Below are 26,632 nucleotides of genomic sequence, written 5' to 3'. Positions count from 1 at the left end.
AGATATAACAGACTGACCCTAGCCCCCCGACACATAAACTACTGCAGCATAAATACTGGAGGCTGAGACAGGAGGGGTCAGGAGACACTGTGGCCCCATCTGATGACACCCCCGGACAGGGCCAAACAGGCAGGATATAACCCCACCCACTTTGCCAAAGCACAGCCCCCACACCAGTAGAGGGATATCTTCAAACACCAACTTACCATCCTGAGACAAGGCCGAGTATAGCCCACAAAGAACTCCGCCACGGCACAACCCAAGGGGGGGCGCCAACCCAGACAGGAAGACCACGTCAGTGATTCAACCCACTCAAGTGACGCACCCCTCCTAGGGACGTCATGGAAGAGCACCAGTAAGCCAGTAACTCATGCCCTGTAATATGGTTAGAGGCAGAGAATCCCAGTGGAGAGAGGGGAACCGTCCAGGTAGAGACAGCAAGGGTGGCTTGTTGCTCCAGTGCCTTTCTGTTCACCTTCACACTTCTGGGCCTGACTACACTCAATCATAGGACCTACTGAAGAGATGAGTCTTCAATAAAGACTTAAAGGTTGAGCCCGAGTCTGCGTCTCTCACATGGGTAGGCAGACCATTCCATAAAAATTGAGCTCTATAGGAGAAAGCCCTGCCTCCAGCTGTTTGCTTAGAAATTCTAGGGACAATTAGGAGGCCTGCGTCTTGTGACCGAGGCGTACGTGTAGGTATGTACGGCAGGACCAAATCGGAAAGATAGGTAGGAGCATGCCCATGTAATGCTTTGTAGGTTAGCAGTAAAACCTTGTATTCAGCCCTTGCCTTAACAGGAAGCCGGTGTAGGGAGGCTAGCACTGGAGTAATATGATAAAAACATTTGGTTCTAGTCAGGATTCTAGCAGCCGTGTTTAGCACTAACTGAAGTTTATTTAGTGCTTTATCCGGGTAGCCGGAAAGTAGAGCATTGCAGTAGTCTAACCTAGAAGTGACAAAAGCATGGATACATTTTTCTGCATCATTTTTGGACAGAACATTTCAGATTTTTGCAATGTTACATAGATAGAAAAAAACTGTCCTTGAAACAGTCTTGACATGTTTGTCAAAAGAGAGATCAGGGTACAGAGTAACGCCGAGGTCCTTATTGGTTTGGAGGTAGAAGCTGTTAAAGAGCCTTTTAAGACTGACACTGTGACTTGGGTATTTGGAGTCTTTGACAATTTTTTGGACCTTCCTCTGACACCACCTGTATATAGGTCCTGGATGGCAGGAAGCTTTGCCCCAGTGATGTACTAGTCTGTACGCACTACCCTCTGTAGCGCCTTACCAGGCGGTGATGCAACCGGTCGGGATGCTCTCAATGTTGCAGCTGAGAACTTTTTGAGGATCTGAGGACCCATGCCAAATGTTTTTAGTCTCTCGAGGGGGAAAAGTCATTGTTGTGCCCTCTTCATGACTTTTGTGGTGTGTTTGGACCATCATAGTTTGTTGGTGATGTGGACACGAAGGAACCTGAAAATCTTGACCTGCTCCACTACAGCCCCGTCGGTGTGAATGGGGGCGTGTTCAGTACTCATTTTTCTGTAGTCCACAATCATCTCCTTTATCTTGCTCACGTTGAGGGGGAGGTTGTTGTCCTGGCACCACACTGCCAGCTCTCTGACCTCCTTCCTATAGGCTGTCTCATTGTTGTCGGGTCTACCACTGTTGTGTCGTCGGAAAAATGAATGATGGTGTTGGAGACGTGCTTGGCTATGCAGTCGTGGGTGAACAGGGAGTACAGGAGGGGACTAAACACGCACCCCTGAGGTGCCCCGTGTTGAGGATCACTGTGGCTGATGTGGTGTTGCCTGCCCTTACCACCTGGGGACGGCCCGTTAGGAAGTCCAGGAGGCAGCTGCAGAGGGAGGTGTTTAGTCCCAGGGTCCTTAGCTTGGTGATGAGCTTTGTGGGCACTATGGTGTTGAACGCTGAGCTGTAGTTAATGAAGTTTACATACACAGACAAAAAACATTTAAACTCAGTTTTTCACAATTCCTGACATTTAATCCTAGTAAGAATTCCTGTTTTAGGGCAGTTAGGATCACCACTTTATTTGAAGAATGTGAAATGTCAGAATAATAATAGAGAGAATGACTTATTTCAGCTTTTATTTCTTTCATCACATTCCCAGTGGGTCAGAAGTTTACATACACTCAATTAGTATTTGGTAGCATTGCCTTTAAATTGTTTAACTTGAGTCAAACATTTCAGGGTGCCTTCCACAAGCTTCCCACAATAAGTTGGGTGAATTTTGGCCCATTCCTCATGACAGAGCTGGTGTAACTGAGTCAGGTTTGTAGGCCTCCTTGCTCGCACACGCTTTTTCAGTTCTGCCCACAAATGTTCGATAGGATTGAGGTCAGGGCTTTGTGATGGCCACTCCAATACCTTGACATTGTTGTCCATTTTGCCACAACTTTGGAAGTATGCTTGGGGTCATTGTACATTTGGAACACTCATTTGTGATCAATCTTTAACTTCCTGACTGATGTCTTGAGATGTTGCTTCAATATATCCACATCATTTTCTTCCCTCATGATGCCATTTATTTTGTGAATTGTACCAGGCCCTCCTGCAGCAAAGCACCCCCACAACATGATGCTGCCACCTCCGTGCTTCACGGTTGGGATGGTATTCTTCGGCTTGCAAGCCTAGCCCTTTTTCCTCCAAACATAACGATGGTCATTATGGCCAATCAGTTCTATTTTTGTTTCATCAAACCATATACTTTTGTACATGTTTCCTCCAGCATCTTCACAAGGTTCTTTGCTGTTGTTCTGGGATTGATTTGCACTTTTCGCACCAAAGTACGTTCATCTCTAGGACACAGAACACGTCTCCTTCCTGAGCGGTATGACGGCTGAGTGGTCCCATGGTGTTTATACTTGCATACTATTGTTTGTACAGATAAACGTTGTACCTTCAGTCATTTGGAAATTTCTCCCAAGGATGAACCAGACTTGTGGAGGTCTTGGCTGATTTCTTTTGATTTTTCCATGATGTCAAGCAAAGAGGCACTGAGTTTGAAGGTAGGCCTTGAAATACATCCACAGGTACACCTCCAATTGACTCAAATGATGTCAATTAGCCTATCAGAAGCTTCTAAAACCATGACATCATTTTCTGTAATTTTCCAAGTTGTACAAAGGCACAGTCAACTTAGTGTATCCAGTGTATTCCCACTGGAATTGCGATACAGTGAATTATAAGTGAAGTAATCTGTCTGTAAATAATTGTTGGAAAAATTACTTGTGTCATGCACAGAGTAGATGTCCTAACCGACTTGCCAAAACTATAGTTTGCGAACAAGAAATGTGTGGAGTGGCTGAAAAATGAGTTTTAATGACTCCAACCTAAGTGTATGTAAACTTCCGACTTCAACTGTAGGTGTTCCTTTTGTTCAGGTGGGAAAGTGCAGTGTGGAGTGCGATTGAGATTGCGTCATCTGTGGATCTGTTGGGGGCCGTATGCAAATTGGAGTGGGTCTAGGGTTTCCGGGATGATGGTGTTGATGTGAGCCATGACCAGCCTTTCAAAGCACTTCATGGCTACCGATGTGAGTGCTATGGGTCGGTAGTAATTTAGGCAGGTTACCTTCACTTTCTTGGGCACAGGGACTACTGTGGTCTGCTTGAAACATGAAGGTATTACAGGAAGTGAGAAATCTGAAATCGAGGGCTCTGTTCCAGGGTCAGTTTATTAATTTGCATGGAATCTATGGGTCTACATGCACTGCATACGCCTTCCCCTATATGTCAGTAGGCAGTGAGAATTTGAATGGGGTGTATAGCTCTATCTGAGGCCGAATAAGACCTGTTGGAATGACGCTACCACTCTTTCCTTTCTTCACCATGGCGCGAAAGGGTCACCTGGATTGCGTTCTGAAAAGCTTTCGTTATCGACGTTAGATATCTCCGGCTCTGATTTTATTTGATATATGTGTTAAAAACATCATAAACTAGTTATATTAAACCGACTTATATCAGTTCATATCAGTTGATTGCGATTTTCGGTATTTTGTTTGTTATGCGTTCTGGTGAGCTGGACACTTCCGTGCCGCATGGCCAGCTTTGTTAGCTAAATCGACAGATGAAGACGACATTTTACAACCGAACAACGATTATTCTGGAAAAAGGACACCTTGTACAAGATTCTGATGGAAGCTCATCAAATAGTAGGAACCATTTATGATATTATTTCGTATTTCTGTCGAAAATGTTTAGACTATATTCCGCCCAGATTTCGGGCGCTGTCTCGCTATAACGTAAGCTGTATGTTGTACTAAGGTTATTTTTAAAAATCTAACACAGCGGTTGCATTAAGAACTAGTGTATCTTTCATTTGCTGTCCAACCTGTATTTTTTAGTGAAGTATATGATTAGTTATTTGATTAGATGATGTGAGTGTCAGAAATATATCCGGATTATTTTGTGCAGTTTGGCTAGTATTCACAGTGTTCAACCACGAATTGTACTGCTAAATATGCACATTTTCGAACAAACCATATATGTATTGTGTAATATGATGTCATAGGACTGTCATGTGATGAAGTTTGAGAAGGTTAGTGAAAAAATTAATATCTTTTGCTGGTTTATTCGCTATCGCTAACGTGCCTTGAACGAATGCGGTTGTGTGGTAGACTATTGTAGTAAGCTAATATAATGCTATATTGGGTTTTCGCTGTAAAACACTTAAAAAATCTGAAATATTGGCTGGATTCACAAGATGTTTGTCTTTCATTTGCTGTACACCGTGTATTTTTCATAAATGTTTTATGATGAGTATTTACGTATTTCACGTTGGTTTTTGTAGTTATTCTAGCTGCTTTGGTGAGACTTGTGATGGTGGCTGCAATGTAAAACTATGATTTATACCTGAAATATGCACATTTTTCGAACAAAACATATGCTATACAATAAATATGTTATCAGACGTAGTTATCAGAATATCATATCAGAATATGTTATCTGATGAAGTTGTTTCTTGGTTAGTGACTATTTATATCTTTATTTGGTCGAATTTGTGATAGCTACCTATGCAGTAAAAAAATTGTGAAAATATGCGGTTGGGTCTTTTGCTATCGTGGTTAGCTAATAGAAATACATATTGTGTTTTCCCTGTAAAACATTTTAAAAATCGGAAATGATGGCTGGATTCACAAGATGTGTATCTTTCATCTGGTGTCTTGGACTTGTGATTTCATGATATTTAGATGCTAGTATTTACTTGTGGCGCTATGCTAGGCTATGCTAGTCAGCTTTTTTACTGATGAGGGTGCTCCCGGATCCGGGATGAGTACCAAGTAGAAGTTAAAAGTCTTGCTCACAATGGCTACGGAGAGCGTGATCACACAGTCATCCGGAACAACTGGTGCTCTCATGCATACTTCAGTGTTGCTTGCCTAGAAGCGAGCATTAACTTCTTAGAACTAGGGGGCGACATTTTCACTTTTGGATGAATTGGTGCCCAAATTAAACGGCCTTGTACTCTGTCCTTGATCATATGATACGCATAATATTATTTCTGTGAGTAAAACAGAACTCATATGGCAGGCAAACTTCCAAACAGGAAGTGAAAATTCTGAAATGGGTCGCTGGGAAAGGCCTCGCTTATTCAATTGCCTTATATTTATGGATCTGTATGCACTTCATACGCCTTCCACTAGATATCAACAGGCAGTAAAACGTGGAATGAAGCGTCTAGCCTGATGTGGGACCGAATGAGAGCCTTTGGAGTGACAGGTTATGCATATTGCCAGTTCTCGGCCCCGCACATTGGGAATGTCATGTCCTTGTCTGTAATGCGTTAGATAGACATGAAGAAATGCTCCGTCTGGGACGTTATTGGATATATATGAGAAAAACATCCTGAAGATTGATTCTCAACTGAGATTGACCAGTTTATTTGATTTGTAATATCACTTTTTGAAGTTTTCGTTCATTAGCGTAAAGTTCTATGGACACGTGAACTACACATGCTAGCCAAAGTTGCTAATTCGATAGAAATAATGGACATTATAAAACAAAAACACGATTTATTGTGGAACTAGGATTCCTGGCACTGCGTTCTGATGAAAGATCATCAAAGGTAAGGGAATATTTATGATGTAATTTCGTATTTCTGTTGACTCCAACATGGCGGAGAATGGCTGAGCGCTGTCTCAGATTATTGCATGCTGTGCTTTTTACTAAAGTTATTTTTTAAATCTAACACCGCGGTTGCATTAAGAACCAGTGTATCTTTAATTATATGTTAAACATGTATCTTTCATCAAAGTTTATGATGAGTATTTCTGTATTTCACGTGGCTATCTGTAATTACTTTCGCTATTTTGGAGCCATTTCTGAACATCGCGTTAATGTAAAACCCCGATTTGTGGCTATAAATATGCACATAATCGAACAAAACATAAATGTATTGTATAACATGATGTCATATGACTGTCATCTGATGAAGTTGTTCAAAGGTTAGTGATTAATTTTATCTCTTTGTGGGTTTTGTGAAAGCCATCTTTGATGTGGAAAAAAGGCGGTGTGTTTTTGGATATTGTGGTGAGCTAACATAAATATATGTTGTGTTTTCGCTGTAAAACATTTAAAAAATCGGACATGTTGGCTGGATTCAAAAGATGTTTATCTTTAATTATATGTACAACATGTATTTTTCATCAAAGTTTTCTGATGAGTATTTCTGTATTTCACGTTGCTCTCTGTAATTATTCTGGCTATTTTGGAGCCATTTCTGAACATGGCGCCAATGTAAAACCACGATTTGTGGCTATAAATATGCACATAATCGAACAAAACATAAATGTATTGTATAACATGATGTCATATGACTGTCATCTGATGAAGTTGTTCAAAGGATAGTGATTAATTTTATCTCTATTTGTGGGTTTTGTGAAAGCTATCTTTGCTGTGAAAAAATGGCTGTGTTTTTTCGAATATGGTGGTGAGCTAACATAAATATATGTTGTGTTTTCGCTGTAAAACATTTTAAAAATCACCCATGTTGGCTGGATTCACAAGATGTTTATCTTTCATTTGCTGTATTGGACTTGTGATTTCATGAAATTATATTATATTATATCCCTGTGGCGCTAGGCTAGGCTATGCTAGTCAGCGTTTCTGATAACAGTTATCCCGGATCCGGGATGGGTGGTCCAGAGAGGTTTTAAAGGCATTTAGCCCATTTGGTAAACTCGTGTCGCTGGGCAGCTCGTAGCTGGGTTTCCCTTTGTAGTCCGTAATAGTTTGCAAGCCCTGCCACATCCGACGAGCGTCAGAGCCGGTGTAGTAGGATTCAATCTTAATCAAACCCTCCATTGCATTCAGATATGGCATCTTCCTCTAATATGTGTGTGATTCCTCTGAGAAGAATACCATTCTAACGTTCTAAGATTCCTCCCAAGTAACATGGACATGATGTTCTCCTGTGTTCTTTGTTGACTGACCCAGATCCCAGCGTCCCTTATTCAAGGCTGCACTGCAACAACACAATGTTCTAATTGGTTTTGCAGGAACCTCACATAACAACCAGTCAAGTAACACAGAGTGACTATGTGAAGTAAACTACTTATCCACTCGGATTCCTTTTAATCCCAGAGCTTTTTGGTACTCAGTGCTATGATTCTCACACTCAATGTTAAATTGACCAAATTACAAATAGTTACATGAGATTCTAGGTCTTGGGTAACCATGATGTAATTACTTGCAATGACACAGTAATTATAGTACTGTATGTGCACCAAGCTCCTACCATCCTTCACTCGTCTGGGTAATTACTCCCTGGTTACTGAGAATGCAACACAACCTCCAAAGATACAATGGCACGAATAAGTTATACAGAACACTTATAGGCAATATCATAAAGGCAGATGCAGCGGCAGCACTAAACCATACTTACAACAGACTCTCTGTGTACTGTGCGCTGTTTGATGCTGCCACCAAATATACTATTTGAATTTGAATTAAAGAAATGCTTGACTACTCATTATTATAGACTACATGGTTTCCGTCTAGAATTTGTGTCTTTCTTTGTAGATGGAGATCCTATAGTGAAGATTTGGGTGTCCAGTTTGACATCAATCATATCTCCAGGCACAGGAAAATACTGAGGTCAGGACATATGGTACAGTAGCCGTATACTTTATTTCTATTGTAATCATGTGCTGTCCAGTCCTGCCATACACTGCCAACCTACACTGTTACTTGGTTTTGTTGTCACTGTAAATTCACTGGGCCATGAAGCATCTTTGGCACCCGTCCTCACTAGTATACCTCCTACCTCTGCCTCCTTGCTCCCCTTTGTCTCTGCATGCAGCAGTGTGTTTTCCTTGTTTCTCCTCCACCACGCCATATCACATCCTCTCCTCTCCTCGTCCTGACTCTCATAGCACCCAACTAACTCCCAAGGTTTTGACTGGGAAGTAAAAGAGCTCCACCTCCACACATGTATTTTTTTCCCTTCTGGGTCAAGTGCAAAAGGAAATAAAGTAGAGTCAGGGATGATACGCCAACCAGAGCTGGTTTCTATGGTAACTGTAAGCCTGCATTTCTTGTGCAGTTGTTGCCGGGGCCTCTCTGTTTTCCACCACCAGCAGCAGTGAAGAGTGGGGACCATCCCCAAGGGGCTATATAAAAAGGGGGGGGGGGGGGGGGCAACATATCTCATCACTGTGCATCAATCAAAATCTCACAGCTTGGAAAGGGATCATTTAATGAATTCCCGGCCTTATTGTTAACAGTGAATGGATTCAGACAACAGAAACACAAAGGACAGCAGGGTTGTACAGCAGATATGATCAAAGAATGTAACATACATTTTGTCACAAGGCTGCAAACACAAACACTTAACGATGTGACCCCAGCACTTAATAGTGCCATTACTGACACCTGCATAGTGCTGTACTCTGAATCTTCTAACAGCAGTGTAGAATGCTGCAGCAGATCAGAAATGCAACATAAATAGGCTTCTTCTATTTTGTTTCTGTTGAAATGCCATGGCGTTCTGCATTTTACTCAATGCCCATCACTGTTGTTAAAACAACGTGTCCGCATGAATACTCTGCTACTCGGCACAGGATATTCCTCAAGATAATGTCTTCCGTTTGATTTATAATGAGTGAATTTGTAGGGGGAGTAATATAGGTTGGAGGAGCTCTGGGCTGAAACCAGGGCTGTTTGACTGTGAATAGAACTACCTCCAGACTACAGTGCTGCCATTAATCAACAGGCCAGGCTGACAGGGCTCTGCCTCTCTCTGTGCTGCTCTCCCCTTAGACACACTGTTCCTGAATATTTATGTTGATTGTGTCCAGCTCCTCTCCTCATCCTCCCTCATTTCTCTCTGTCATTAATTAAAAGCATGTAGAGAAACGCGAGTCTCAGCTCTCCTAAAACATACACGCTAATTTCCCCATAGGGCTGTTTTCATCTGGCATGCTTTGGCTCTGGCAACTATCACTCCCGTTCTGTGACAAGACTGAACGTGCCACAAAAGACACAATCCAATTCTGTCACAATGAGATGCTGGATGACCCGACCACTGCTGCGGAGAAATTAATGTATTATTTAGTGATGGTTGAGGGACTAAACGTGTATGCTTTGGCATGGTCTCGGTCTAAATGCTGGATTCAACACACATTGTCATCATCACGGGATTGTGGTAGCCACTCAGCTGTGCTGAAATGAACCACATCGGACTGGGGTCAGGTTTAAAAGGAGTGGTAGAGTTCAGGGGTAGAAGGAGTGGGAAGACTGTTGTTATATAGGACAAAATGACTGAAGGAGATGTGTATGGAACTGATAGCTGCTGTGGATAGCTGGAATGGATAGTTCCCGTTTTACGGGCTCCAGACCAAAAACACACTATTTTCTGTTTTTTTGTGCTGATCGTAAAATCTTTGGTATATAATGTTTCTGTCATTGTTTCCTATGACCGAAAAGAGCTTCTGGACATCAGAACTTATGTAAATTAGATATTTCTGTATTTTATTTTCAATTTGCTAAAAATATAAAAACATGTTTTCACTGTGTCGCTATGAGGTATTGTGTGTAGATGGGTAAGAAACAAAATACATTTAACCCATTTTGAATTCAGACTGTAACACAACAAAGTATGAATACTTTCTGAAGGCACTGTACATGTTTCAAGCAGACCACCATAGACCGACCCTATGCACAAGAACGCCAAGGTAACTTGTCTAAAGGACTATTGCCCCGTAGCACTCACATCTGTAGCCATCAAATGTTTTGAAAGTAATGGCTCACATCAATACCATCATCCCAGAAACTCTGGACCCACTCCAATTTGCATACCGCCCCAACAGATCCACAGATGACACAATCTCTATTGCACTCCACACTGCCCTCTCCCACCTAGACAAGGGGAACACCTATGTGAGAATTCTGTTCATTAACTAGAGCTCAGTGTTCAACACCATATTGCCCTTCAAGCTCATCATTAAGCTAAGGACCCTTGGACTGAAAACCTCCCTCTGCAGCTGGATCCTGGACTACCTGACGGGCCGCCCCCCAGGTGGTAAGGGTAGGCAACAACACATCTGCCATGCTGACCCTCAACATGGGGGTCCCTCAGGGGTACATGCTTAGTCCCCTCCTGTACTCCCTGTTCATGCACGACTCCAAAACCATCATTAAGTTTGCTGATGACACGACAGTGGTAGGCCTGATCACCGACAACGATGAGACAGCCTATAGGGAGGAGGTCAGCGACCTGACAAGAGCTGATCATGGACTACAGGAACCGGAGGGCAGAGCATGCCCCCATTCACATTGACAGGGCGTGTAGTGGAGCAGGTCGAGAGCTTTAAGTTCTTCGGCTTTCACATCACTAACACGATGACCAAACTGCCTCCGCGCGTGCGTCCGCCATCGTATGCATATTGATTTTGTCTTTCCCCACCAGACACGCTCATGACAAGCAGGTTAAAATACCAAAACCAACTGTGAACCAACTGTGGACCACTATATTAATTTGCACAGTGGTCGAAACATATATGAAACATTCATGATCATTTAGCTAGCTTGCTGTTGCTAGCTAATTTGTCCTGGGAGATTAACATTAACTTATTTTACCTGAAGTGCATATAGTCCTTTTTTACTGGATCTTTGTAGGATTTTGAACCATTTTGAGTCACACAAAATTGTGTGTTCTCTAATCCGACAATTAATCTACAGATTCGTTTGAAGAATCTCTCCTCAATTATTTTTATTCTTCTGTGGATTTTATATGGCGGTTGGCAACCAACTTTAAGGTGCATTATCGCCACCAACTGGACTGGAGTGTGGACATCATTCATCTTTCAATCACCCATGTCGATATATGCTTGTAAAATCCAATGAGTAAATGGCAGAGGCAGGACCTGCAGCGTGTCAAGTTTCTAAAATAGAATCATGTTCTTTTATAGCACCTGTCTACGCAGACACCTGTTGACGAGCATGGGCAGTTTGGATGGAATGATTGAATAACATGTATGTGTACATTTATTTTGCAACACTGGCGCACACAAAGCAGGTGGTCTGGTCAGCATGTAAGGATCTGTCATGGTCCACACACACCAACACAGTCGTGTAGGGGGCACAACAATTCTTCTTTCCCCTCAGGAGGTTGAAAAGATTTGAGAGCATCTTGAGAGCTGCATCAACACTTGTTATGGCAACTGCTTGGTATCCGACCCTAAGGCGCTAACGAGCATACCGGCGACAAGCTACAGAGTAATGACTACCTTCCTTGGCTTGCAAAGAAGGGCACCTATTGGTATATGGCTAAAAAAAGAAGCACACATTTGAGCATGGTGAAGTTATTACACTTTGGATGGTGTATCAATACACCGAGTCACTACAAAGATACAGACGTCCTTCTTAACTCAGTTGCCGGAGAGGAAGGAAACCGCTCAGGGATTTTACCATGAGGCCAATGGTGACTTTCAAACAGTTACAGAGTTTAATGGCTGTGATAGCAGAAAACTGAGGATGGCTCAGCTATATTGTAGTTAATCCACAATACTAACCTAAATGAGAGAATGAAAAGAAGGAAGCTTGTACAGAATAAAAATATGAAAAAACATGCATCCTGTTTGCAATAAGGCACAAAAGTAAAACAGCAAAAATGTGGCAAAGAAATTAACTTAATGTTCTGAATACAAAGTGTTATGTTTGGGCCAAATCCAACACAAATATGAAGAGTACCACTCATATACACCATGGTGGTGGTGGTTGCATCATGTTATGGGTATGCTTGTCATCGGCGAGGACTAGCAATTTTTTTGTGGATAAAATGAAAGGAGATAGAGATAAGCACAGGCAAAATCCTAGAGGAATACCTGGTTCAGTCTGCTTTCCAACGGATACCGACATACACCTTTTCAGCAGGACAATAACCTAAAACACAAGGCCAAATATACACTGGAGTTACCAAGGGGACATTGAATGTTCCTGAGTGGCCTAGTTATAGTTTTGACTTAAATCGACTTGAAAGGGGCTGTCTAGCAATGATCAACAACCAACTTGACAGAGCTTGAAGCGTTTTTAAAAGAATAATGTGCAAATATTGTACAATCCAGGTATGCAAAGCTCTTAGAGACTTACTCAGAAAGACCCACAGCTGCCAAAGGTGATTCTAACATGTATTGGCTCAGGGGGTTGAATACTTATGTAATCATTTTTACTAATGTTAAAATGTTTCTTCCACTTTGACATTACAGAGTATTTTGTGTAGATCATTGACAAAAAATGACAATTAAATCCATTTGAATCCAGCTTGTAACATAACAAAATGTGGAAAAGGTTAAGGGTTGTGAATACTTTCTGAAGGCACTGTAGTACCGCTGCACATCGACCCTGTACTGGTACTCTTTGTATATATCCAAGTTATCATTACTCATTGTGTTTTTATTATTACTTTCATTATTGCGTGTTTTGCTTTTTTATTATTTCTTTATTTTCTTTCTCTCTGCATTGTTGGAAAATGCACGGAAGTAAGCATTTCACTGTTAGTCTACAACGGTCGTTTACGAAGCATGTGACAAATACAATTTGATTTGTCTTTATTTGTAGCCCGGAAGCTGGCCTGTTATTGTAGTGTGCAAATAAATAAATATAAAGTTCACATCACAGCCAAACTCTAGATGATCTGAAAGAACAGACCTAGTTCAATAGATTGTTCAAATTTTTCTCCAACAAGAAGACATACCACACAGAATGCCAAACAATCTGAAAATTGTAGTCCATGCAATTCACAAATCTCTTCCTCTTCCAAAGAGAGTGGGTGGTCAAAATGCAATGGAAAAACTCTTTGTGGCATACTCCTCTCCACCAAAACATTTCATTAGTGAGTACTTCCTTTGTGTTCAGGTTGTATTAAAATGTCCACAAATTATACAGATTCCATCTCTCTTTGAAAAGCTTGAGTGCAGTGGTGAATTCAGCATAGAATCTCAAATTGAACTCAGGCAATCAGAGACTGGGGTGGTCTCATTCAGAGGGTCCACGTAGTCCCAAGCATTTTGACACCCCTGTCTTATTGTGGCATAGAATCTGGCGTCTGTGGTAGACAGATGCCTCCCTTTTATATTCTACAGAGAGACAAAGTAGGCTTGGGATATAAATTCAAAGTGAGACTGTCTAGCCATCCCTTAGGATATGAGAATACAGGGTATAGATGCCACGGTCACACCTTAAAATCACCTTTTTCTTCTCCATTTTCAAATGGAAACAAATATATTTTCTGGCGCCTACTGTATATGTTCACATTGTACAATGATTGACTGATTGATGTAACATATGTGATACACTAGTGAAAGGCTTTGATTACTTGTCAATAGATATAAAGTAGCAGTATAATTTACAGTAGTAATCATATACAGTAGCTTTCTATATGAGAACATTTCCTGAAAAGAGCAACTGGGCTGTATTTCATAACAGTCTCAGTACTGTAGCTGCATTCATAGAAGTGAGCAGTCCTCCTGAGCATGTACTGTAGGTGTGGTGCAGTGGTGGGTGGGAAGTGAGGCCTCAGCTATGAGCAATAAAATCATCAAACAAAACACAAAATATAGTCAAACCTTGGCAATTTTCCAGAAGTTTCTTGGAGGCATTATGGGAAGGAAAAACAACAACAACACATTTTGGAAAATGGTAAGATTTATAAAGTACTGAAATCCATTCAGGGTTGAAACTTTCAAGTAATTTATCAGGGAGAGAGGATAAGCTCCTGCAGCTATCCAGCTAGAGGAATACATCAAATAATCAGAATTAACTCTGTGTGCTCTCCAGTTCAAAGCATAGGTCAGACAGTAAAGCCGATTCTCAGCCACCACCAGCCACCATTGCAGCAAGTACCAGATAATTCACTATATAGTTTTGTCTTATCTTATTTAATGCCCCCTCCCAGGCTGCACAGCCCAGCTCGGCCCAGTGTGGCCTAGCCCCCTTCTCCCACAGAGGTGGTGTAAATTGCTGTACCACCCCTCAAATTTTTTACAAATAAAACGTTTAAAACTTAGGATTTGTATCTACGTAATGGGGTAGACCTTACAGTGTGTAGACCTTACAGTGAAATGCTTACTTACAAGCCATTAACCAACAATCAGTTTAAAAAAAAGTGTTAAGAAAGTATTTACTAAAATAAACTAAACTACTAAAATAAACTAGTAAAAAATAAATAAAATAAAATAAGAAGAAAAGAAGAATGAAAAATAACAAATAATTAAACAGCAGCAGCAAAATAACGGTAGCGAGGCTATATACAGGGGGTACTAGTACAGAGTGAATGTGCGGGGGCACAGGTTAGTCTAGGTAATTGAGGTAATATGTACATGTAGGTAGAGGTAAAGTGACTATGCATGAATAATAAACAGAGAGTAGCAGCAGTGTAAAAGAGGGGTGGGGGGGATCAATGTAAATAGTCCGGGTAGCCATTTGATGAGCCGTTCAGCAGTCTTATGGCTTGGGGGTAGAAGCTGTTAAGAAGCCTTTTGGACCTAAACTTGGCGCTCCGGTGGTACCAGAGAGAACAGTCTATGACTAGGGCCTTCCTCTGGCACTGTCTGGTATAGAGGTCCTGGATAGCAGGAAGATTGGCCCCAGTGATGTACTGGGCCGTACGCACTACATTCTGTAGTGCCTTGCGGTCAGAGGCCGAGCAGTTGCCATACCAAGCGGTGATGCACCCAGTCAGGATGCCCTCGATGGTGCAGCTGTAGAACCTTTTGAGGATCTGAGGACCCATGCCAAATCTTTTAAGTATACTGAGGGGGAATAGGTTTTGTCGTACCCGCTTCACAACTGTCATGGTGTGCTTGGACCTGGTGATGTGGACACCAAGGAACTTGAAGCTCTCAACCTGCTCCACTACAGCCCTATCGATGAGAATGGGGGCGTGCTCGGTCCTCCTTTTCCTGTAGTCCACAATCATCTCCTTTGTCTTGATCACGTTGAAGGATAGGTTGTTATCCTGGCACCACACTGCCAGGTCTCTGACCTCCTCCCTATAGGCTGTCTCATCATGTTCAGACACTGTTGTGTCGTCTGCAAACTTAAGCATGGTGTTGGAGTTGTACTTGGCCATGCAGTCATGGGTGAACAGGGAGTACAGGAGGGAACTGAGCATGCACCCCTGAGGTCCCCCATGTTGAGGATCAATGTGGCAGATGTGTAGTTACCTACCCTTACCACCTGGGGGCAGCCCGTCAGGAAGTCCAGGATCCAGTTGCAGAGGGAGATGTTTAGTCCCAGGGTCCTTAGCTTAGTGATGAGCTTTGAGGGCACTATGGTGTGGAACGCTGAGCTGTAGTCGATGAATAGCATTCTCACGTAGGTGTTCCTTTTGTCCAGGTGGGAAAGGGCAGTGTGGAGTGCAATAGAGATTGCATCATCTGTGGATCTGTTGGGGTGGTATGCAAATTGGAGAGGGTCTAGGGTTTCTGGGACAATGGTGTTGATGTAAGCCATGACCAGCCTTTCAAAGCACTTCATGGCTACAGACGTGAGTGCTACGGGTCAGTAGTCATTTAGGCAGGTTACCTTGATGTTCTTGGGCACAGGGACTTTGGTGGTCTGTTTAAAATATGTTGGTATTACAGACTCGGTCAGGGGCAGGTTGAAAATGTCATTGAAGACACTTACTAGTTAGTCAGCGCATGCTCAGAGTATATGTTCTGGTAATCCGTCTAGCCCTGAGGCCTTGTGAATGTTGACCTGTTTAAAGGTCTTACTCACATCGGCTACGAAGAGTAGAAATTAGGTGAAACAGATTTAAGTTTCCCTGCATTAAATTCACCGGCCACTAGGAGTGCCGCATCAGGATGAGCATTTTCTTATTTGCTTATGGCCTTATACAGCTCGTTGAGTGCCGTCTTACTGCCAGCATCGGTTTGTGGTGGTAAATAGACAGCTACAAAAAATATAGATGAAAACTCTCCTGGCACATAGTGTGTTCTATAGCTTATCATGAGATACTCTACCTCAGGTGAGCAAAACCTAGAGACTTCCTTAATATTAGATTTCGTGCACCAGCTGTTATTTACAAATAGACATAGACCGCCACCCCTTGTCTTACCAGAGGCAGCTGTTCTATCTTGCTGATGGACCAAAAACCCAGCCAGCTGATTGTTATCCATGTTGTCGTTCAGCCATGACTCGGTGAAACATAATATATTAGAGTTTCTAATGTCCCGTTGCTAGGATTGTCTTGATCTGAGCTCATCCATTTTGTTATCCAATGATTGCATGTTGGTCAATAGGACTGATGGTAGAGGGGGATTACTCACTCGCTGTCGGATCCTTACAAGGCACCCTGACCTACGTCCCTGATATTTTGGTCTGTTCTTCATGCAAATGATGGGGATTTGGGCCTTATCGGGTGTCTGAAGTAAATCCTTCGTGTCTGACTCGTTAAAGAATAAATCTTCATCCAGTACAAGATGAGTAATTGCTGTCCTGATATCCAGGAGCGCTTTTTGGGTCATAAAAAACGGTGGCAGAAACATTATGTACAAAATAAGTTACAAATAACGAGAAAAAATACACACAAATCAAATCCAATTTTATTAGTCAAATTGTATTTGTCACATGCGCCGAATACAATAGGTGTAGACCTTACAGTGAAATGCTTACTTAAGAGCCCCTAACCAAAAGTGCAGTTAAAAAAAATATGGATAAGAATAAGAGATAAAAGTATCAAGTAATTAAAGAGCAGCAGTAAAAAATAACAATATATACGGGGGATGCCGGTACAGAGTCAATGTGCGGGGGCACCAGTTAGTTGCGGTAGTACGTAAATGTAGGTCGAGTTAATTAAAGTGACTATGCATAGATGACAACAGAGAGTGGTGGTGGTGTGGAGAGGGAAGGGGGGGGGAATGCAAATAGTTTTGGTAGCCATTTGACTAGATGTTCAGGAGTCTTATTGCTTGGGGGTAGAAGCTGTTTAGAAGTCTCTTGGACCTAGAATTGGCGCTCCGGTACCACTTTCCGTGTGGTAGCAGAGAGAACAGTCTATGACTAGGGTGGCTGGAGTCTTTGACAATTTTTAGGGCCTTCCTCTGACACCGCCTGGTATAGAGGTCCTGGATGCTTGGCCCCAGTGATGTACTGGGCTGTTCGCACTACCTCCTGTAGTGCCTTGCGGTCGGAGGCCGAGCAGTTGCCATACCAGGCAGTGATGTAACCAGTCAGGATGCTCCCGATGGTGCAGCTGTAGAACCTTTTGAGGATCTGTGGACCTATGCCAAATCTTTTCAGTCTCCTGAGGGGGAATAGGTTTTTTCATGCCCGCTTCACAACTGTCATGGTGTGCTTGGACCATGTTAGTTTGTTGGTGATGTGGACACCAAGGAACTTGAAGCTCTCAACCTGCTCCACTGTAGCCCCGTCGATGAGAATGGGGGCGACCTCGGGCCTCTTTTTCCTGTAGTCCACAATCATCTCCTTTGTCTTGATCACGTTGAGGGAGAGGTTGTTGTCCTGCCACCGCACGGCCAGGTCTCTGACCTCCTCCCTATAGCACAATTGGTTAGGAGCCCGTAAAACGGCAGCCATCTCCTCCAGCGCCATATGTTCTAATTCAATCCAAGACAAACATATTGTTGAATAAATATAGTACAAAGTCATTGTTTATACACCTACAGTGCATTCGGAAATTATCCAGACCCCTTCCCCTTTTCCACATTTTGTTACGTTACAGTCTTATTCTAAAATGGGTTAAATAAAAACATTTCCTCATCAATCTACACACAGTGGCCCATAATGAAAAAGTGAAAGCAGGTTTTTAGAAATGTTTGGAAATGTATTAAAATTAAAAAACTTAAATACCTTATTTGCATAAGTATTCAGACTCTTTGCTATGAGACTCGAAATTAAGCTCAGGTGGATCCTATTTCCATTGATCATCCTTGAGATGTTTCTACAGATCGGAGTCCGCCTGTGATAAATTAAATTGATTGTACCTGATTTGGAAATGCACACACCTGTCGATACAGTACCTCCATAAAGTATTCATACCCTTTGACTTATTCCACATTTTGTTGTGTTACAGCCTGAATTCAAAATGTATATTTTCTACGTGTATTTTTTCCTCACCAATCTACACACAATACCCCATAATGATAAAATAAAAACATGTTTTTAGGTATTTTTACAAACTTATTGAAAGTGAAAAACAGAGTCAATACGTTGTTGAATCACCTTTGGCAGCGATTAAAGCTGCACGTCTTTCTGGGTAAGTCTCTAAGAGCTTTCCACACCTGGATTGTGCAAAAAAAAATCAAAATTCTTCAAGCTCTGTCAAATTGGTTGTTCATTAAATATTTTCAGGTCTTGCCATAGATTTTCAAATAGATTTAAGTGAAAACTGTAACTCAGCGACTCAGGAACATTCACTGTCTTCTTGGTAAGTGACTCCAGGGTAGATTTGGCCTTGTGTTTTAGGTTATTGTCCTGCTGAATGGTGAATTCCTTTCCCAGTGTCTGGTGGAAAGCAGACTGAATCAGGTTTTCCGCTTGGATTTTGCCGGTGCTTAGCTCCATTACATTTATATTTTATCCTGAGAAACTCTCCAGTCCTTAATCATTACAAGCATACCCATAACATGATGCAGCCACCACTATGCTTGAAAATATGGAGAGTGGTACACAGTAATGTGTTGTATTGGATTTTCCCCAAACATTGTTGGAGACGTGAATCCAAAATATAATTTGTTAACTTGTTGACAAGTTATTAGGCTAATTACTGTATTGCAAAAGTGATTTTGAGTTGTGTTTGGTTGTCAACGCAACCAAATATCAACATTCGAAGGACATCTTTTGTGCCACTGGATTCTCTCTGTCTCAACCAAAAATCTAAATTCAGGAATAGGACTAAATCAAATCAAACTTGAAGTGCATTTGAAGTTTGATTTGATTTTGTCCTATTTTTTTATTTGGTTGAGATGGAGACGTGAATCCAACATATTAATTATTAACTTGACGATTACATTAGAAATCAACCAAAGCTTGAAACTAGGCTATATGTATTGCCTATTTTTTGTTAAACCCTGAGCTGAATTAAAAGAATAGCTGTTGATGACTTTGCATTTCTATATATTGATTTCTATATAGGCCTGAATAGTATAATTGATGATATATGAGTGATAAAGTATGGTGACATTTAATTTGCTCTGTTAAACCTACCCTTTGGAGTGACTTCGATGGCAACTGTGAATCTATTTAGTTATTCAGAAATCTCTCAATAACCATTCTCACAATAGAACAATAGAATATTGGTAGTATTCAATGACAAATATCAAAGCTAAGCAGGGTTGGGCTTGGTTAAAACCCTGGTTGGGAGACCAATTGGATATCTGTAGATAGATTAACTCTCCAGTAGGAGTTGCTGCATAGTGTTTTTTTGATAGTGAATAATATAATGTTGAAGATCTGGTGTTGTTTCAAAGGTAAAAATTCAACATATTATACAAGATTAGTCTGTGTTGAAAACTGGTTACCATGATGACATGATCCTGTGGTAAAATGTTTACCCTCTAAATAACAGTTTATGTTGATTACTTTTTTCAAATCCAATGTATTTTCCATGTAGATTCCATGTCACAATACAATGACAAATTATGTTGAAACAACATTGACTGAGCACGTTTGTGCCCAGTGGGAAAGTGTGGTATATATGTCTACCTGACTTCCATTATGTTGGAAGACATGCGTCCTGAAAGTTGGGGAGAAATATGATACAAATTTTATTTTTTCCAACGCCCAATTTACAGAAATGTATTTTTACTACTGTAGAACGACCCATACGGTATATGGTTGAGTTTCCCCACAGCGCTGTCAGAATGGACATTGTTATCAGCAGAATGTGACAAGCTTCATGTTGTTTGCCCAGACAGCCTGCAATCTCCTTAATGAGGCCCCTAGCTCCCTTATGTAAAGTAAAAATATGTCAGAAAATATCCTGTAATTACCTTTACCCATAAGAGTCCAAGCCCTGTCTAAGCTGGGGGAGTTGGTGGGTGTTCTATTAAGCTTTATGGAATTGTTTTAAGAAGGTCATATCAAGGATAATTTTGCAATTTGATTTGGAATTTTAACACCCCTTGAAGTATGAACAAAAATATATAAAAATATGATTTGATTAAACATTTTATTTGTCCTTACTGATATTAGCTCATACAAACACATTGAATATATCTGAGATATATAAAAAGAGATATAAAAATAAACAAAATCAGAAAGATCAGGAAACATATACAGTACCAGTCAAAAGTTTGGACACACCTTCTCATTCAAGGGTTTTACTAATGTTTTTTACTATTTTCTACATTGCAGAATAATAGTGAATAGATCAACGCTATGAAATAACACATATGGAATCATGTAGTAACCAAAAAAGTGTTAAACAAATCTAAATATATTTAATATTTTAGATTCTTCAAAGTAGCCACCCTTTGCCTTGATGACAGCTTTGCACACTCTTGGCATTCTCTCGACCAGTTCATGAGGAATGCCTTTCCAACAGTCTTGAAGGAGTTCCCACATATGCTGAGCACTTATTGGCTGCTTTTCCTTCACTCTGCGATCCAACTTATCCCAAATCACCTCAAATGGGTTGAGGTCAGGGGATTGTGGAGGCCAGGTCATCTGATGCAGCACTCCATCACTCTCCTTCTTGGTCAAATAGCCCTTACACAGCCTGGAAGTGTGTTTTGTGTCATTTTCCTTTTGAAAAACAAATTATAGTCCCACTAAGCGCAAACCAGATGGGATGGCGTATCGCTGCAGAATGCTGTGGTAGCCATGCTGGTTAAGTGTGCCTTGAATTCTAAATAAATCACTGACAGTTTCACCAGCAAAGCACCCCCACACCATCACATCTCCTCCTCCATGCTTCACTCCATGCTTCACATGCAGAGATCATCCGCTCACCTACTCTGTATCTCACAAAGACATGGCGGTTGGAACCAAAAATCGCAAATTTGGATTCATCAGACTAAAGGACAGATTTACACCGGCCTAATGTCCATTGCTCGTGTTTCTTGGCCCAAGCAAGTCTCTTCTTCTTATTGGCGTCCGTTAGTAGTGGTTTCTTTGCAGCAATTCAATCCCCCCCCCTAGGGGATGCTGGCGGTGAAAGTCGGTGATGAGGGCCGGCATACGGATGGTCATCGATGACCCGGGGAGGAGGGTAGTAGGGGTGGGCCTGGAAACAGAAGACAAAGAGTTGTGAGACATGGGCTTAATCCTGGACAAATGAAAAGTAGGGTGTATATGGAGGGTACAGGGTAACAGCAGACAAACAACAGTGGGAGTACGAGATGGAGAAAGAGATGGGGAAATCTAGAGATGGGGAAAGGACCAATGAAACGGGGGGAACGTTTGCGGGACTCCACCCGGAGGGGCAGGTCCCATACAGACAGCCATACCCTCTGCCCAGGATGATAGTGGGGAGCCGGAGTCCGGTGGCGGTCCCCTTGTCGACAGGACCTGGAGGTGGTCTTGAGAAGAGCCAACGAGCTCTTTTCCAGGTACGCCGACAGCGGCAGACGAACATCTGGGCTGAGACTATGTTGACTTCTACTTCTTGCTCCGGGAAGAGCAGAGGCTGATACCCCATGGAGCACTCGAAAGGGGAGAGCTCAGTGGCCAAGCAGGGAAGAGTTTTCCTCGCATACTCCACCCAGACCAGTTGCTGGCTCCAGGTGGTGGGTTTGGTAGGGACGAGACACCGAAGTGTCATTTCCATGTCTTGATTGGCTCGCTCCGACTGGCCGTTGGACTAGGGATGAAACCCGAAGGACAGGCTGGCCGACGACCCAATAAGGGTGCAGAATGCCTTCCAGAATTGGGCCGAAAACTGAGGACCGTGATCAGAGACAATGTTGACTGGGAGTCCATGGATTCGGAAGACGTGCTGCACCATGAGCTGGGCCGTCTCCTTGGCTGATGGTAACTTGAGGAGAGGGATGAAATGGGCAACGTTAGAGAACCTGTCCACCACTGTAAGGATGGTGGTGTTGCCATCTGACGGAAGGAGCCCAGTGACAAAATCCAGAGAAATATGGGACCAAGGGGTGATGAAGTACAGGGAGTGGCTGAAGGAGGCCAGACGGAGCTTGCCACCAGAGTCTTGTTTTGAGACGAGACGTCTGGAACCATAGTGGGCCACCAGAAACATTGTCGGAGGAAGGCCCTGAGACCGGCCGAATCAGGGATGAACATCCGGTTAGCTGGGCCCTCCCCTGGGTCCGCCTGGGTACGTTGTGCCTTGCGGACCAGGGCCTCAATACCACAGACAACTGAAGCCACAAGACATGAGGTAGGGAGGATGGGCTCAGATTCAGAGGGTGTGGCAGCGGAACTGTACAGGTGAGAGAGGGCGTCCGGCTTCACATTTTTGGACCCTGGGCGGCAGGAGATGGTGAAGTTGAACCTGGTGAATAACAGGGTCCAACAGGCCTGCATAGAGTTAAGACACTTGGCTGTGCGGAGGAATTATAAATTCTTATGGTCAGTCCTCACCAAAAATGAATGTTCTGCCCATTCCAGCCAGTACCTCCACTCCTCCAGCACCATCTTAATGAAGTTCCCGGTTCCCAACGTCATAGTTCCTTTCCGCGGAGTTGAGACGATGGGACAGGAAGGCACAGGGATGAAGCCTTTGGTCCTGGACAGATCGCTGGGACAGGACGGCCCCCACTCCCATGTCAGAAGCGTCAACCTCAACCACAAACTGACCGGCCAGCTCAGGATGGATGGGGGCTGTAGTGAACCATTGCTTAAGGTCCACAAATACCCTGTCAACAGCAGTTTCCAGGATCCCCAGAATATCGCTCCGGAGGAGATAAGCAGGGTTCTCGGGGAGCCAGGGTAGGCTGTACCAACCCACCACTGGTAGGGGAGTTACTGAGCGACTGGGAGGTCTCCGTTGTGGTATACAACCTGTGAGATAATCCACAGAATTTCTCCAGTAACGTCTTGAACTGCTGGTCGTGGCATTCCGCCAGTGAATGGAGCCCTTCCACAAGGTTCTGGAGTAGCTCCTTATGTCTTTCAATGGTGGATCCATGCAGGGAAATAGTGCTGCGGAGATGGTCCGAGTCTGCTGGGTCAGTCATGGCCAGTTCGTACTATAACCTCTCTAGGGTACGTGGGACGGTAGCGTCCCACCTCGTCAACAGCCAGTGAAACTGCAGGGCGCTAAATTCAAAAAAACAGAAATCCCATAATTAAAATTCCTCAAGCATACATGTATTTTACACTATTTTAAAGATACACTTGTTGTAAATCCAGCCACAGTGTCCGATTTCAAAAAGGCTTTACGACGAAAGCAAACCAAACGATTGTTAGGTGAGTGCCTATTCACAGAATAACACAGCCATTTCTCTAGCCAAAGAGGGGATTCACAAAAAGCAGAAATAGAGATAAAATGAATCACTAACCTTTGATGATCTTCATCAGGTGACACTCATAGGACTTCATGTTACACAATACATGTATGTTTTGTTCGGTAAAGTTCATATTTATAATCAAAAATCTGAGTTTACATTGGCACGTTACGTTCAGAAGTTCCAAAACATCCGCTGATTTTGCAGAGAGCCACATCAATTTACAGGAATACTCATAATAAACATTGCTAAAAGTTACAACTGTTATGCATGGATTTTTAGATGCACTTCTCCTTAATGCAACCGCTGTGTCAGATTTCAAAAAAGCTTTACGGAAAAAGCAAACCATGCAATAATCTGAGGTCGGCGCTCAGAGCTCAATCAAGACAACAATATATCCGCCATATTGTGCAGTCAACAGAAGTCAGGAATAACATTATAAACATTCACTTACCTTTGATGATCTCCCAGGAATGCACTCCCCGGAATCCCAGTTCCACAATAAATGTTTGTTTTGTTCGATAATGTCCATCATTTATGTCCAAATTCCTCCTTGTTGTTCTAGCGTTCAGTACCCTTTCCAAACTCACGACGCGCGTTCAAGTCCAGCGAAAAGTACGGACGTAAAGTTTAAAAAAGTTATATTACAGTCCGTAAAAACATGACAAACGAAGTATTGAATCAATCTTTACGATGTTTTTAACATAATTCTTCAATAATGTTCCAACCGGAGAATTCCTTTGTCTTCATAAGTGCGATGGAACAGAGCTCGCTCTCACATGAACGCGCATGGTCAGCGCATGTTCAGGTCATGGTAGACCTTACTCAATCCCCTCTCATTCGGCCCCACTTCACAGTAGAAGCATCAGACAAGGTTCTAAAGACTGTTGACATCTAGTGGAAGCCTTAGGAAGTGCAACATTACCAATATCCCACTGTATCTTCAATAAGAGCTGGGTTAAAAATTGACCCACCTCAGATTTCCCACTTCCTGGTTGGATTTTTTCCTAGGTTTTTGCCTGCCAGAGAGTTCTGTTATACTCACAGACATCATTCAAACCGTTTTAGAAACTTCAGAGTGTTTTCTATCCAAATCTACTAATAATATGCATATTCTAGCTTTTATGGCTTTGTAGCAGGCCGTTTACTCTGGGCATGCTTTTCATCCGGACGTGAAAATACTGCCCCCTACCCCAAAGAAGATAACAACACAGGACGAGTCCCAGATGTAGACACAGGAGGCAGATGGTTCAAGTCTCTGATACTTATTGAACAACAAGGGGCAGGCAAGAGGCAGGTTGAGGGCAGGCAAAAGTTCATAAACCAGGTCAGAGTTTCAAACGGTACAGGGCGGCAGGCAGGCTCGAGGTCAGGGCAGGCTGAATGGTCAGACAGGTGGGCTTAGTGTCAGGGCAGGTAAGAGGTCAGAACCGGGAGGACTAGAAAAACAGAGACTAGGAAAAAACAGGAGCTCGGAAAAACATGCTGGTAAGCTTGACAAGACGAACTGGCAACAGACAAACAGAACACAGGAATAAATACACTGGGAATAATGGGGAAGATGGGTGACACCTGGAGGGGGGTGGAGACAATCACAAAGACAGGTGAAACAGATTGTCACGATCGTTATAATGAGTGGACCAAGGTGCAGCGTGGTATGGTTCCATCCTCTTTATTAGGTAGTGAAACTCAAAGAAAACAATAAAGCGCAAAACGAAACATGAAGCTCATGTAGTGCTCGCATACATAGACAAGATCCCACAAAGCACAATGGGGAAATGGCTGCCTAAATATGATCTCCAATCAGAGACAACGATAAACAGCTGCCTCTGATTGGGTGTGACTAGGGTGGGCATTCTAGTTTCTTTATTTCTATGTTTTCTATTTCTTTGTGTTTGGCCGGGTGTGGTTCTCAATCAGAGGCAGCTGTCTATCGTTGTCTCTGATTGAGAACCATACTTAGGTAGCCCTTTTTTCCACCTGTCTTTGTGGGAAGTTAACTTTGTTTGGGGCACATAGCCTTTAGCTTCACGGTTTGTGTTTGTAGTGTTTATTGTTTTGTTCGGCATAATTTTTATAAATAAAAGGAAAATGTACGCTCACCACACTGCACCTTGGTCCTCTTCTTTTAACGGCTGTGACATTGGGAACCGGACCGTGGCTCGTCGCCGGGGGCTTTGGCCCTTGGATCGTCACCAGAGGAACCTGACCGCAGGTCGTCGCCGTAGGAACCGGACCGCAGGTCGTCGCCGGGGGCTTCGGGCCTTGGATCATCGCCGGGGACTTTGGGCCTTGGATCGTCGCCGGAGGAACCTGACCGTGATTCGTTGCTGGAGGCTCCGGACCGTGGATCGTCGCGGGAGGCTCCGGACCGTGGATCGTCGCCGGGGACTCCGGACCGTGGATCGTCGCCGGGGACTCCGGACAGTGGATCGTCGCCGGGGTCTCCGGACCGTAGATCGTCGCCGGGGACTCCGGACCGTGGATCGTCGCCGGAGGCTCCGGACTTGGAACCCTCGCAGGAGGCTCTGGACTGCATACCGTCGCTGGAGGCTCTGGACCGCCGACCGTCGCAGGAAGCTCTGGACCGCAGACCGTTGCTGGAGACTCTGGATCACAGAACTTCGCTGGAGACTCTGGACCGCAGACCATCGCTAGAGGCTTTGGACCGTAGACCGTCGCTAGAGGCTCTGGACTACCGACCGTCGTTGGAGGTTCTGGACC

At 43.1% G+C, this 26,632-nt stretch overlaps 1 protein-coding gene across 7 annotated transcripts in view; it reads left to right on the top strand.

Annotated features, from left to right (window-relative positions):
* The window catches only part of LOC129831966 (leucine-rich repeat and fibronectin type III domain-containing protein 1-like), a 138,203-nt gene that overhangs the window by 35,043 nt on the left and 76,528 nt on the right, over positions 1–26,632 (top strand). The window lies entirely within an intron of this gene.

Source organism: Salvelinus fontinalis, chromosome 33 (genome assembly GCF_029448725.1).
Source record: "Salvelinus fontinalis isolate EN_2023a chromosome 33, ASM2944872v1, whole genome shotgun sequence".
NCBI lineage: Eukaryota > Metazoa > Chordata > Actinopteri > Salmoniformes > Salmonidae > Salvelinus > Salvelinus fontinalis.
The sequence above is the reverse complement of the archived record's forward strand: the minus strand, read 5'-3'. Positions and strand labels throughout refer to the sequence as shown.